The following is a 14,123-nucleotide window of genomic DNA, read 5'->3' on the forward strand; positions in this document are numbered from 1 at the left end:
AACAAATGGATCGGCCCCCGAGGGCAATGGAACAGGTGCTCAGTGTTCAGCCCTGGAGCACAAGATACAGTCTTGCACTTTCTCCGCTCACTGGGCAAATGCCACTCTCACGTATGACAGAGCTGATTAGGAATCAGAATGAGGCTGTATGTAAGGTCCACCAGGCAGCACTTACCTGTTTATATCACTGTATCCCTGGCCCCTAAAAGGAGACCTGGTGTATGGCTGAAGCTTAATAAATATTTATCGGATAAATGAGCCGTGTACTCAAAACCCGGGGAGAGCAGAGCCGGTGAAGGCTGGAGGAAACAGGCAGGGCTTCCCCGTTTTCCTGGGACCCCGAAGGCTGGGCAGCATTTCGAGAGGATTGAGGGGTGGGCAGTGTTGGGGAGAGGGTAAACTGGGCAGAGAGAGCAAGTACTTGGCCCGGCCAAGGTCAAGTTCCAGGTACTCAAATCGGGCTGTGCATTGGTTTGAAAACCACTCCCCAAAATGGGGGGCGCTCACTATCCTCCCAAAAGCTGCTGTTTCCTCTGCCACCATGTGCTATGCATGCACTATGCTAAGTAAAGAAGCTGAAAAAGTCCTGGTCCCAGAGTAGTTCACAATCAAGCAGGCAGAAGAGGTCCCCGAACGTAGTAACTGCCAATCAATGTGGCGAGTGGGGTGATAATACTTTACTACAATATTAAGCTGTTGGAGGGCAGAGAAAAGGCACAGACCGGTTTGAAGAAGAGGTGATTGAGGAAGTCGAATACACTGTGCTGAGTTTTAAAAAATAATCAGGGTGGAGTACAGGTGTGGATGCAAGGAGAAGACATTCCTGGAAGTGGAGATACATGAACAAAAGGCAAGGAGACAGTGGGTGTAGGGGTTTGCAAACTGTCCAGTGAAGGTCTTACTGTTGCCATTAAGTAAGGCTGAAATGCACTTGAGGTTCTAAAGGTTTAATTTTCCTAGAAATTTATTTTCTTCAACTTTATGCTACACAAAAAAGAAAAAAAAAACAATGAGTCGTTTTAAAGAGGCAATTTTCAGTGGCTTTTCTAGAAATAGCAGAATAGGTAATTCGGACCAATCTTCTTTCTCGCTGAGGACAACCAAATACTCTGAACAAAACCCAAGTAAACAAAAACTAAGGGCAAAATGTAAAAAAAACTATTTCTTATGGCACTAGACAGAAAATAAGGTAGTGAAAAATCACCGGGGAAGGTTCAGGGAAAGGGTGACAGTCTAGAGATTTAAACCTGGTGTTTAGGGCTATTTTCCTCCAAGGGCATTTGCACATTCCAAACTGGAATAGTTTCAAAACCAAGTGGTCTGGACTTTTGGTAATCTCAAGAGCACGGTGGGGGTGGGGAGGAGAAGGGAATGAAATTCAGGGTCCCCTTCAGGTATATCAAGGGGAGGATGCTCTCTGGTGAGCTCCACTCTTTTGGGCTGTGACTCCAAAGTGCTCCAGGTCGTGATCTCACCATTTGTGAGTTTGAGCCCTGCATCGGGCTCTGCGCTGACAGTGGGGGCTGCTTAGGATTCTGTGTCCTTCTCTCTGCCCCTCTCTCCTCGAAAATAAATAAGCATTTTTTAAAAAGACTTAAAAAAGGGGGGTTCCTGGGTGGCTCAGTCGGCATCATGATCTCACAGGTTTGTGAGATTGAGCCCTGCATCTGGTTCTGCACTGACAGCGTGAAGCCTGATTGGGATTCTCTCTCTCCCTCTCTCTCTCTGCTCCTCCCCTGCTCATGGACACACACTCTCTCTCTCTCAAAAATCAACTTCAAAAAATATTTAAAAAAATAACCTATGCTTATAGTATTTAAGGAGATTAAAGACAAGCTTGAGGATTTTGGTAGAGATCTAGAACCTGTGTTCCGAAGATCCATGGAAATTCTAGAATGAAGAAACATGTATTCACTAAAATCAAAAACGCAATGAATTTTACAACAGAATAAATGTGGCTGATGACAGAACCTATGAACTGGATTCCTGAATTTGAGCTTCGGAAGAAACCATGCAGAACGAGACACAGAGACACAAAAGTCACGGACACAGAGGACATAGGAGAGACTCAGAAGACACACGGAGAAGACCCAACAGACAAATAAATTGCATTCCACCTGGAGGAGAGAGAGATCACGGGGCAGAAGTGACATTTTTTAGGAGATAACTGCTAAAAATTTTCCAAAATTGGTATGAGACAACAATCCACAGATTCAAGAAGGTCTAACCCCTAAGTAGGAAAAATATTTTTATTTTTGTAAATTATTTTCATGTTTATTTATTTTTGGGTGAGAGAGGGAGACAGAGTGCAAACAGGGAAGGGGCAGAGAGAGAGGGAGGCACAGAATCCGAAGCAGGCTCCAGGCTCTGAGCTGTCAGTACAGAGCCCGATGCGGAGCTTGAACCCACAGACCGTGAGATCATGACCTGAGCCGAAGTCTGACGCTTAACCAACTGAGCCCCCAGGCGCCCCAAGGGACTATTTTAAGTATCATGTTCCTTCTTTTTTTTTTTTTTTTAATTTTTTTTTTTTCAACGTTTATTTATTTTTGGGACAGAGAGAGACAGAGCATGAACGGGGGAGGGGCAGAGAGAGAGGGAGACACAGAATTGGAAACAGGCTCCAGGCTCTGAGCCATCAGCCCAGAGCCTGACGCGGGGCTCGAACTCACAGACCGCAAGATCGTGACCTGGCTGAAGTCGGACGCTTAACCGACTGCGCCACCCAGGCGCCCCTATCATGTTCCTTCTTAGCTGTATCAAAACTCACATTCAATGATGAGTTCTGGGTTGCAAAAGAGGATTTGTTTTTCCCACTTGTCTGAGTCTTTGTCTATGAGCTAAGCAAGCCCAACATCAAGTGCAAAGATTACAGGTGGGGGATTTTTGATGTGTGTTCATATTCAAGCGGAGATCAGAAAAGCCCAACCGAAAGAACTTGGCAGTGAAAGTGACAATTGTGGACTGAACACAAGTTCCTTTTAAAATGGCTATTTTGAAGATTGTGATTCCGACTTTGGAAGAACTAAGATGACTGACAGTGGGAGGAATCACGTGAAATTCCTTAAATGAAAAAGTTACTGACAAAAAAATGGAACTGTTTTGTCCAGAAGACAATGGAATATCCTTAAAGCACTAAAGAAAAAGAATTGCCAACCAAGTATTCTATATTGAGCAAAAGGATCCCTCAGGAATGAAGGCAAAATAAAGACATTTTCCAGATGAATAGTAATTAAGAGAACTCACCACCAGAGATCTGCACTAAAGAAAATGCTACGGAGTATTCGTTAGGTAGAGGAAAAAAATCAATCTAGGTGGAAGTTTGCAGATGCAGGGAAGAAGGAAGAACAATGAAAATGATAGATGGAGGTAAGTCAAAATAATATTGACTGTAATAATATTAAAAACATTCTGTTGAATTTTATACACAGGCACACATACACAAACACATAAGTAATTAAAATACCCCCCAAACCTAGGGGCGCCTGGGTGGCTCAGTTGGTTAAGCGTCTGACTCTTGATTTTGGCTCAGGTCATGAGCTCATGGTTTGTGAGTTTGAGCCCGTGTCAGGCTCTGTGCTGACAGTGCAGAGCCTGCTTGGGATTCTCTCTCTCTCTCTCTCTCTCTCTCTCTCTCTCTCTCTTAAAATAAATAAATAAACTTAAAAAATAATGAAATATCCCCAAACCTCCAAAGTAGCACATTTCCATGTAATTTATATGGATTGTGGCTTTCTAGTTTATCTAATCTTTTTTGATAACTACGATTTATCTGGTTCTACACACACTTATTAAGGGATATACTTTATTTGCTCCATAAAAGGCATAGTATTTATAGAGGGGACAACTGGAGTGAATTTACATGCAAGCTTATTACTATAGCGTGCGTGTGAACAGGAGCCCATATAAATGTGCATATTATCGGGGGGGGGGAAACTTCATTGTTCTGGGCTATTTTAATAATGTAAAGAGAGCGAAAGATTCTTGAATGTCCACTACCTGTCAAACATTTAGGTACGGACTTCACAAAAAATACTTTGTTTATGCTCACAATAGACTAGTGAAAAAAGGTACTATTGTTCCGATTTTACAAATAAGAAACTATATCTCCAACAGATTAGATCACTTGCCTAACATCCTAGCTGTAAGATCATGGAATAGTGATTTAATCCCAGTCTTTGGCCCTCCAAACCCATTTTCTTTTCGTATGCTCCCGACTTCTGCCCCTGTGAACAAAGCTATTATAGTCCCACTAAAAGAGAGGAATTTAACATTCCCACGCCCCCCAACAGTGCTAAATGTTTACTTGAAATAAATAAGATCCAATGGCATGAAATAAATCATGGGTTTATTTCATCATTCAGAAAATTGTGAAGCACTGGGGGCCTTATATCTACTCATACAATTCTAGTCTCCCTACATAAGTGGGTGATGAGGCTGCTATTCACTTACAGAATTGCATTACATCACGCACACAGTATATTTGCATATATGTATGTACAAATATACCTACAAGTTACAGTATCATATCAGGACGCCCACTGAGTTCCAAATGGGAAGGACCCTCTTGGAGCTGGCTTCATAAATCCCATCCCAAACCTCTTAGGGCGTTAGCATCATCCAGGAGGAACAAATCCTGCTTCAAGTGGGGATTCTTTAAAAAACATTTTTTTAAGTTTATTTATTTTTGAGAGAGAGAGGGAGAGACAGAGCACAAGCAGGGGAGAGGCAGAGGGAGAGGGAGACACAGAATCCGAAGCAGGCTCCAGGCTCTGAGCTGTCAGCACAGAGCCCGATGCGGGGCTCGAACTCACGAAGTGTGAGATCACGACCTGAGCCGAAGTCGGACGCTTAACCGACGGAGCCACCCAGGTGCCCCTCAAGTGGGGGGATTCTTTAGCTGCAACTGAAAGTCACAGAAACAACGTTCTCAAGTGTAAATACCTCATAAGAATCTATTTGTTTCCTGTTGGGATGAGCACTGGGTGTTGTATGGAAACCAATTTGACAATAAATTTATATAACATATATTCTATATAAATTATATGTGTGTGTGTGTGTGTGTGTGTGTGTGTATGTATGTATATATTTAAAAAAAAGAACGTATTTGCTTATCTCTGCCTAACACCAGTCAGAGGTAATGTGATGTTCCTAATATCATAAACCCTATTTCTAAACACAATGGCCTCTTTTTTGGCTTTGCCTTTTCCTAGATGATCCCTTCTACTGGGTGGAGTCTGTCTCCTTGCTGACAGACAGACCAACATCTACTAATGGACAGGTTCCTGGTGTGGGAGCCACATTCTAAAAACTCCTCAGAGCAGCCAAGAGTTCATATTCTGAATATAACATTTACTGTCTACACGTAAACCAATCTCACTGCAAACGTCTACACATTACCAAGTATCTGTTGACTAATTTTTAAGAAGAGCTTGTCTTCAAGGCCTTTATAAGTGGTAACATCACTGACGATTCCAACAGCTATGACGCAGATCCATATGCTTCCCATTATACACACCGTAATGTTTGGGGGCATTTTGAAAGCCCTTCATTACTCTTTCATCTCAAAACTCCAGAGGCAAGTCTTAGAATTAAATGCTGCAACGTGGTCTATAACTTGGACAGCCTAACCTAAAAACTCATGTAAGAAAAGAGAGGAGGAGAGAGGAGAATATTTGAGATGTGCACTAAAGGGCTGATGATAATAGAATTTATTTCTAACTGGATAGGTTTGGGAAAATCTTCTCTACCCCTTCAAAGGCTTGCTCTTGGTCCCTTCCTCCTAAATTCTGGCTTTGGCTCCTCCCAGAGAAGCTCTGCTATCCTGGGAAAAGATGCCACATCGCCCATGCTCAGCTGGGTCTACGCAAATTAGGGGAGAAAGACTATTCAATAGGGGTGTCTGAGCGGCTCGGTCGGTTAAGCGTCCAACTTTGGCTCAGGTCATGATCTCACAGCTGGTGGGTTCGAGCCCCGTATCGCATCGGGCTCTGTGCTGACAGCTCAGAGCCTGGAGCCACCTTCGGATTCTGTGTCTCCCTCCCTCTCTCTCTCTCTCTCTCTCTCTCTCTGTCTCTGTCCCTTCCCCACTCGCACTTTGTCTCTTAAAAATAAATAAATATTTTTTTAAAAAAAGGCTATTCGATAATCTGATCATTGTAAGCAGTGGACTTGCATGGCTTAGGCCAAATGTTCTTTTTGTCCTTACTAATTACTAATTATTTATCCTCACTAAGATTTATCCTCACTAATTACATAGACTGAATTATCTAGATAATGCATTTTTTTGTCTGCATATATGTGCCCTAAAATAAGAATTTTCTCTCTCTTTGGTGAAAGTCAAACTCTTGTTGCACATATCTCAAATAAGCACACTACAGTATTCATAACAAACCTATTCTTATTGCATAATTGGGTTTGTCAGAGGATGTAAGCATCCTTAAAGGTTAACTGATCATTAATAGTTCCTGAAGAAATCACACCAAGGGATTTTTCCATGAGAATACACGTGGGAAGGTCTACCTGCTTGAAATTCCCTTGACGAAGAGCATTATCTACCTCAAAGCACGCCGCCATTGCCAACAGGTACTGGTTTCCATATGAAACATAGATGGTGGGATTCGGTGACATGATGTTACTTTAAACCAGAACAACGACTATGTGAACTGCTTGCCCTGGAGACCCATGTGGGTCTTCCCTATGGTACCAAGAGCTTCAAAATATTACTGATCAAGGATTCACACTCCAGAGGTTGCAGTCACGTTCACTACGTAACCCAGAGCCCCTGCTAAGTGTTAAGGACTGGAGAAGAGTTCCTGGGGTTAAAGATCCAGTTCTCGCCTTCAGTGGGGAGGCAGGACGTGCACATGAAACAAGTAACTTCACAAGGGCGTAGTTGGATAATGGCAACCATGTTAGCTGATGGCGTCCACTTGGGTGTCTACGGGCCACTCAAGCTTTACGTGTCCAAGATAGACCTCCTGATGTGCCCCTGCCCAATGGCGCCTGCTCTGTTCTTCCCCCTCTCCGTGAATGGCATCCCGATCTTCCAGGGGTTCAAGTCAAAGGCCTGGGAGTCACAATGTGCTGGGCTCTTTAGCACATGGCACACCTCCAAATTACAAGCAAATCCTCTTGGTTCCCTCTTCCAAATATATGCAGAACGAGACCATTTCTTACTGCCTCCACCACCACTGCCTTGGCCAAGCCAGCTTCTCCCTGGCAGAAAAAGCTGCCATGACGAGCCCAACGTGGCCTGCGTGTGCCCCTGCCCCTACTCACTGCACTATAGCGACACTTGTCTCCTTGTTGATCCTTTAACTCTAAAGACACTTGAGCATCTGGGTCTGGGCATTGGATGTTCCCTCCATGTGGAGTCCCTTCTGCCCTGTGGACCATGGTCTTCCATTCCCCTTTTCAGAGACAGCTTCCCTGACCATTATTTAAAGTAATGACCCTCCGTCCCTAGTATCCGTACCCTCTCTGGGCTGTCTTATTTTTTCTCCTATCACTTCTTATCTTTTGATGCATTAGTTAAAAAATTTGCTGATGGGGCGCCTGGGCGGCTCAGTCGGTTGAGAGTCCGGCTTCAGCTCAGGTCATGATCTTGCAGTCTGTGAGTTTAAGCCCCATGTTGGGCTCTGTGCTGACAGCTCAGAGCCTGGAGCCTGCTTCAGATTCTGTGTCTCCCCCTCTCTCTCTGCCTCTTCTCCGCTAATGCTCTCTCTCTCTCTCTCTCTCTCAATAATAAATAAACGTTAAAAAATTAAAAAATAAATAAAAACAAAATACAAATTTGCTTATACATTTGTTTGCCTGTTTTACCGATTCCCCCAGGACCCTTTAAGACCATATGCTGTGGGGGGGGGGGCGATGCTGAGATGTTGCCTGTTTTGCTCAATTGTTCTATCCCCAGAGTGTGGGATACTTTCTGGCACGTTCAGCCCCCCCTGTTTGCTTCCCGTGTGTAAAAACACTGCAATGCCACCGCTGGCCAACAGAGGTCAATGTTTAGACACTGAAAGGCTCTGCCTGACCTTGCTTGTTTTCACCAGCTGGGACTAAATTGGACTTTCGTCCTCCCCAGGGAGAGGAGCAGAACCTTCCCTGGGTCTGGCTCCCCGCTGAACAGGCAGCTTTCTGGGCTGAGCGATAGCTGCCTTAACTCATCACTCCCCTGTCAGGCTGGTCACGACCTCACCGAATCATACTTCAGTTACCTTCTCTCCACTCTTGGGTTCCCTTTTGCTCTTTCAGAGGGGCTAACGATCACTAATTCATTTGATGATCATGTCGGGGTGCAAACGGTCTCTGATTAAACCCCAACGAAACTATATTCAGGAGGGCAGTGTCATATACAACCGAAGCACGTTACATAACTCCTGGCAGCTCGCCACAGCCCATTTTGTTTCAACCCATAAATACATTCTTTCCCAAACACTTTGAGCGGTCTGCAGGATAAAATGTGACCATGAATAGCTTTTGTCCTATGTCAGCTTGAGGCCCCTCTGCCTTTCATGTCTGGAGGCCTTGTAGCCAGCACCCTCCTTTTTAGGGGCCAGTTACCTCTCATCCTCTCCCACCCTTTCCTGCCCTCCTCCTGCTGCGGCAGGCACACCCCTTTGCTCGCTCCCCCCCACCTCTTCAGCCCCCTCCAACCAACCTCTAAAACAATCCCCTCCGATTTCTGTTCAGGATGGGCGAATCGAGACAGGGAGGCAACGCAGCCTCACTTCTGGGCTCATGAGTATTTATTCAACGTCACCTTCCTGGTCCGGCTAATGACTGGCTTTTGAAGATCATTTTTAGCTCCTCTGTGTGTAAGTGTAATAAAATTCCTTTAACTACTTAGTCAACTACCAGTGCATCTAAACACTGCATGCAGAGCCGCATATTTATGCCGTTTGGTTGTCTCTTTCTATCTTAGATTGGTGCTCTGTCTATATACACACATATGTACATATCACCAAAAACAAGATATAAAGAAAACAAAACGTCTGTTGTTTAAATATGTCTCCCCTTTCCTCCACAAGAATTCCCTGTCTTCACAAATGTGAAGGACATCTGTTTTACAAAACATTTTTGCTTGGCACTGGCCCAAACTCCGCCGATACCCGGGATCAATGAGATCTCTCCGAGGCTGGGCTTCCACGAACATGTCTTGCTTTGGGTGAAATTATTGCGCTGGGGCTCGCCAACTTCGTGCGCAAGTGAAATTCTCGATCCTGTTTTACCAGCAGGAAAAAAAAAAAAAGCGCCCATCTACTTTCCTTGAAGGCCAGTGTGCGTGACTACCTACATTCTCAACCTCCAGAAAAATCAGAAAACGCTGGAGTGATGATCCACTTAGCAGGGCTAAGTGAGAGACCCACTTATTTCGGTGTTTAAAAATCACTAATAAAAGCAGTCACAACTCTTCAGTCGAGTGGAAGAATATCGAGTGTTCTATTTATTTTTATTTTTTTATTTATTTTTTAATTTTTTTTAACGTTTATTTATTTTTGAGACAGAGAGAGACAGAGCATGAACGGGGGAGGGGCAGAGAGAGAGGGAGACACAGAATCGGAAGCAGGCTCCAGGCTCTGAGCCATCAGCCCAGAGCCCGACGCGGGGCTCGAACTCACGGACCGCGAGATCGTGACCTGAGCTGAAGTCGGACGCTTAACCGACTGAGCCACCCAGGCGCCCCTCGAGTGTCCTATTTAAACATTTAATCGCATTAAACACGGAACCTGACTCAGGCTTTGGTGGAAACATTGCAGGGTTTTCAGTAAACCCACACCCTGGTTCAGAGACACCCCAGACACAAATCCTGAATGATACGTTGGGTTCTTCTCATACCCTGCAGCCTGACTCCCAGAGCCTCCTCTGTGGGGGAGGCCCCTTTAGGATCTGACTCAACAGGTCACTGGGGTGACAGATTCTATCCCACTTGCCCCTCCCCCCCCACCCCGGGGTCTTAAACAGCGTGCCTTAGGAAAACAACATGTTATTCAGGGCTAAAAAGAAATGCCGTATCAAAGCCACTAAAAGACACAGAAGAACCTTAAATGCGTATTGCCGAGGGAAAGAAGCCAGTCTGAAAAGGCTACATACTGTGTGATTCCAGCTATATGACATTCTGGAAAAGGCAGAACTACAGACGTGTGAAAAGATCAGTGGTTGTCAGGGCTCCAGGACGGGGGTGGAGACCGGGAGCACGCATAGGTGAAACATAGATTTTGGGGGCAGCGAAACTACTCTGGATGACACAGGAATGCCGAATACATGACATTAGGTATTTGCCAAAACCACAGAATGTAGAGCACAAAGAGTGAGCCTTCATGAAAGCTACTGACTTAGGTTCATAATCACGGATCAACACTGACTCGACTACCGTAACCAACGTACTACGTAGAAGCAAGATTTTAATAACAGGGGAAACTATGTGTCTGGGAATCCGTGTACTTTCTGCTCTACCCTCCCCCCCAAACTTAAAACTACTTTCAACAATAAAGCCTAATTAATTAAAAACCGGCTATAAGCAACAACGAGAGGCTGCTTCAAAAATATACGTAAGACCACCTGGTTGGGGGCACTGATATCACGCATAGGCTAAAGGAGAGCATTTTTCCTTCCTTTTTTTTTTTTTTAAAGGGGACGCAGACACATAAACAAATTGTGGTTTGATGCTATTTCTCTGCCGGAGCCTTTCTGGCACTCATGCAGAGAGGAGGATTAGCACCAATAACCGGACCACAGGTCCAGCTCCAGGCTTTGGCACACTGGGCGGTCGCTATCTATTTTTTTGATACATTAGGATTCATTCCCACCAAGCCCCACACGTGAAATGTTGGCGGGTCGGCTTGCCTTGGCTGCTAGGGGACTCGGCAGACTTCTGTGCTGTTCGCACGAGGGCCCTGGCGATTTTTAGGCACCAGCTAATCCATTAAAGCACAATGCTACACAACACAGCCGTCAACTTAGAAACAGTGGAATGAGGGGTGCCTGGGTGGCTCAGTTGGTTAAGCGTCTGACTTTGGCTCAGGTCATGATCTCGCGGTCCATGAGTTTGAGCCCTGCGTCGGGCTCTGTGCTGATGGCTCGGAGCCTGGAGCCTGCTTTTGGATTCCGTGTCTCCCTCTCTCTCTGCTTCTCCCCAGCTCACTCTCTTTCTCTTTCTCTCTCTCTCTCTCAAAAATAAATAAACGTTAAAAAAATTAAATAAAATTTACTACAGTTCCTTTGTGCCAGTTTTGTGTCCCTCTTTAGCAAAGTTGAGCCCGGGCAGCCCGAGACAGGGGTGTGGGGAGACTGCTCACGGACAGAACACATTTGCCAGATGGAACCGGAAGCCTCCCCGGGAGGGGCCGTCCTGGGCAGGGGCTCCCCCAGCGGGCACCTGGCAGAAGAGAGATCTTCTGGGTCCTCCATTTCTGGGTCTGTTACTGCGTGGATGGCGGGGCCACCAATGCATCCCTCCAGTCTAGCTCATGCTCAGAAAAATACAGTTGGTCTCTATACTAGCTAGCAGGTCATTTAGGCTTCCTTGGAGGAATTGTGGTAGGGTGCTCAGGGGGGCCACTCATGGGAATACACCCCAGGAATACAGGCAGGGTAAAAATAGCTTATTGCGCGTATTAAGAGAACGTCACCCTTCTTTCTGGACTTTTTCTAGGCTGCCTCCCCTTCCATAAATTCTTTTTATTTTATTTTTAAGTTTTTAACATTTATTTATTTTTGAGAGACAGAGACAGAGCATGAGCGGGGGAGGGGCAGAGCAAGAGAGGGAGACACAGAATCCAAGGCTCCGAGCTGTCAGCACAGGGCCCGATGAGGGGCTCGAACCCATGAACCGCGAGATCATGACCTGAGCCGAAGTCGGACGCTTGAACTGACTGAGCCACCCAGGCGCGCCCCATAAATTGTTTTCAGAGTGTGAAGCCTTCCATTTATTTTTCCGAAGCTAACTTTTCGCTTCTCAGGCCAAAGCCACATAAGTTGGAAGAAGGGAGGGACAGTAATATTCTCAAGGGCCCGCTGGGCGTTACGTATTGTGCTGGTTCCTTTGAACACGTTTTCTTTAATCCTTACAACAACCCTAATTCCTCCCACCACGAGAGCCGACTGGAAGGCTGAGACAACATACACGATAAAGTATCTGTGCACTCACTTGTGCCCAATGTGCACAAGGTCCCTGCACTATTGTTGGAGTGGAAGACCGATCTGACTCAGGTACTTTGACCTGCCTGCAGATCCTGCATCTTCCCACCAGCTAACTTGCTTCCCACGCAGAGGACGCCCCATTCTCTTAGCGAACCTTGCTGGCTCACGCTAGTGCTGGGGGTCCCCTCTGGGACTCGCCGCAGACTTACAGGCTCCATCCTGGAAAAGATTTTCAAGTGGATGGTTGTATTTGGGAGTGAGGCCCGAGGAAAGCGATTCTGTCGTCCAACCGGGGCTGTTACGCAGGATCACCAAGCATGAGGGCAGCGGGGGGGGGGGGGGGCTCTCCTGTCTGGGGTGCAATGTGCTACCTGTGCTGCAGAACATGAGGAAGGAGACCCAGAGTGGCCACCGAGAGGCCGGATCGCACCTGAAGTTCCCTTTGTCTTCTCCCACGGCAGCGGGCTGGGCACAGGGGGCAAAGACGCTGCCTGGGCAGAGAGAATGACCACGCTGGATATGGCAGAGCCGCGGGGACAGGGACAAACAGGCAGCAGTGTTTTTCTCCTACGCTGCCTCGTTTGCAGCTTCAGCTGGAGACGACACTGGGGGCGTCTTGCTACAACAGTAATTAGTTCAGCTCCTCCAAATAATCAGCCAAACGAGAAACCTCTCAGTTTCACATGGGCTGGTTTGGTCCCCATGAGGTCTTGGTGCTGATTACGAGCACGAGGTCAGCAGAGATGCCCTCAGTGTCCCCGTGTGGATTTTGGCTCGTCCGGCCAAGGTGGGTAGTTTCTAGAAGCTCTGAGCTGTGAGGCAGAAAAGCCCAGGATCACAAAAAGAGAGTGGGCCCCTCGTACGAGGAATCATTTGCCTGTCTCGGGGATGAGAAAAACCATGGCTCAAGGGGAAAGCAACACGTCTCGTAGGCGACCAGGCCCGGGCCTTCCCCACCGTGGCCCGCTGCGTCCAAAGGGGAGGCTCGTGGTAGACTGTCTGAGGTCAAGCAGCCCTTCCACGCAGGATTGAAAGCCCGGAGTCATGGAGCCATCCATCTGGGGTGTAGAAAACCATCCCTCCTCCCACCACTTCCCCAATCAATTTGGTGATTTTTTTTGCTAGTTAAGTTAAACAATTTGCACATTCCTACATCTCCCCGTGGGTGCAAGCGTTAGTGATTTCTAGCCAGTCGAGAAGACACGGCTGATCCTCCAGGCCTGGGTGGGGGCAGAACAATCCTCAGCGCCACACGGATGAGGGAGGAAAGTTCTCGGCCTTTGGAACGTAAATTACACCCAGATATCACTTCCCTGGCTCCCCTCCTCCTTCCCCCCTCTCGCTTTCTCTCTGATTCTCTCCTGTCACCAGTGGCAAACACAGCTGGTGGAGTATTTTAGCAGTGGTGATGTCAGCCTGTTTCTGATAGGCTTCTGGGGAAAGCGACACATCACTGGCTGCGTCGGGGGCCTTGCACTTTTGTTTTTACAGCTCAAAAACCAAACCCCCTTTTGAGCAGGCAGCGGCCCTTCCCGGCACGCGACACCCCCGCGCGGGGCTGCCCGGACAGACCTGCGAACAGGCCATGATAAATCTCCTACCTCCTCATTTGCACCTTGGTCGTGTGTAGGCAAAGAGACCCGTGGTCTGGCTGCCGGAGGAAATGGGACTCACAGGGAAGCCGGTGACTCTATCACGCGAGCGTCCGTTGTGCAAAGTATCGGGCAGGGAAAAACATAGAGATGCTTCCTCTCCAGAACTGCCTGGTTGATTCGAGAGCTAAAGAGGCCTGGGAAGCCCTTGGCCATGAGAACGGCCGGAGCCGTTCTGTATTCTCGGGGTGAAAGAGGTTCACATGCAAACCAGGAGCATTTCCAAGTAACGCCTCTTCCTGTGCCTTCCCCCGTTCACAGTAACGCTTTAAGGACTAAAGGTGCCATGAGAAAACACATTCACTTGCATTCCTGTTTATTTCCATG

The 14,123-nt window shown here is 46.8% G+C and overlaps 1 protein-coding gene and 1 non-coding gene across 8 annotated transcripts in view; both read right to left on the bottom strand.

Moving 5' to 3' along the window:
* The window catches only part of ATXN1 (ataxin 1), a 412,814-nt gene that overhangs the window by 1,194 nt on the left and 397,497 nt on the right, over positions 1–14,123 (bottom strand). The gene's annotated exons all lie outside the window — the stretch shown is intronic.
* Positions 2,740–2,865, bottom strand: LOC124529528 (small nucleolar RNA SNORA40). Its single transcript, XR_006966414.1, has one exon. It is a non-coding gene; the product is annotated as a small nucleolar RNA SNORA40 (small nucleolar RNA).

The sequence above is a fragment of the Lynx rufus genome, unplaced genomic scaffold (assembly GCF_022079265.1).
Source record: "Lynx rufus isolate CCGP_SWC_20201006 ecotype Redwood Valley unplaced genomic scaffold, mLynRuf1.p SCAF_6, whole genome shotgun sequence".
In the NCBI taxonomy this organism is placed as follows: domain Eukaryota; kingdom Metazoa; phylum Chordata; class Mammalia; order Carnivora; family Felidae; genus Lynx; species Lynx rufus.